The sequence below is a fragment of the Olea europaea genome, chromosome 11 (genome assembly GCF_002742605.1).
Source record: "Olea europaea var. sylvestris chromosome 11, O_europaea_v1, whole genome shotgun sequence".
NCBI classification, from domain to species: Eukaryota; Viridiplantae; Streptophyta; class Magnoliopsida; order Lamiales; family Oleaceae; genus Olea; species Olea europaea.
Genome location: NC_036247.1, coordinates 4,407,921 through 4,408,245, shown reverse-complemented (window position 1 = coordinate 4,408,245; position 325 = coordinate 4,407,921).

The following is a 325-nucleotide window of genomic DNA, read 5'->3' as shown; positions in this document are numbered from 1 at the left end:
ACAATGTCCTAAATAATGGACAGAATGCCCCACGTGTTAATGATGGAATAAATATTCAGGCTAATGGTAACAATGACCCAAATCAAGGCAACTTTGTTGCCAACCAAGGACCAAACATCAGGCCTCAAGCAAATCAACCAATCAATCAACCTGTAGGAATTTCATATGACCCCAACGTCATGTTGAAGAATCAAATTATGGAAATAGTACAGGATCAGATGATTTTTGGGGTGCGTCCCGTCGTTAGGCCGACTTACACAAAGCCATATCCTGATTGGGTAGACCAAGCATATCCATGGCTTAGAGGGTACAAAGTGCCAGAATT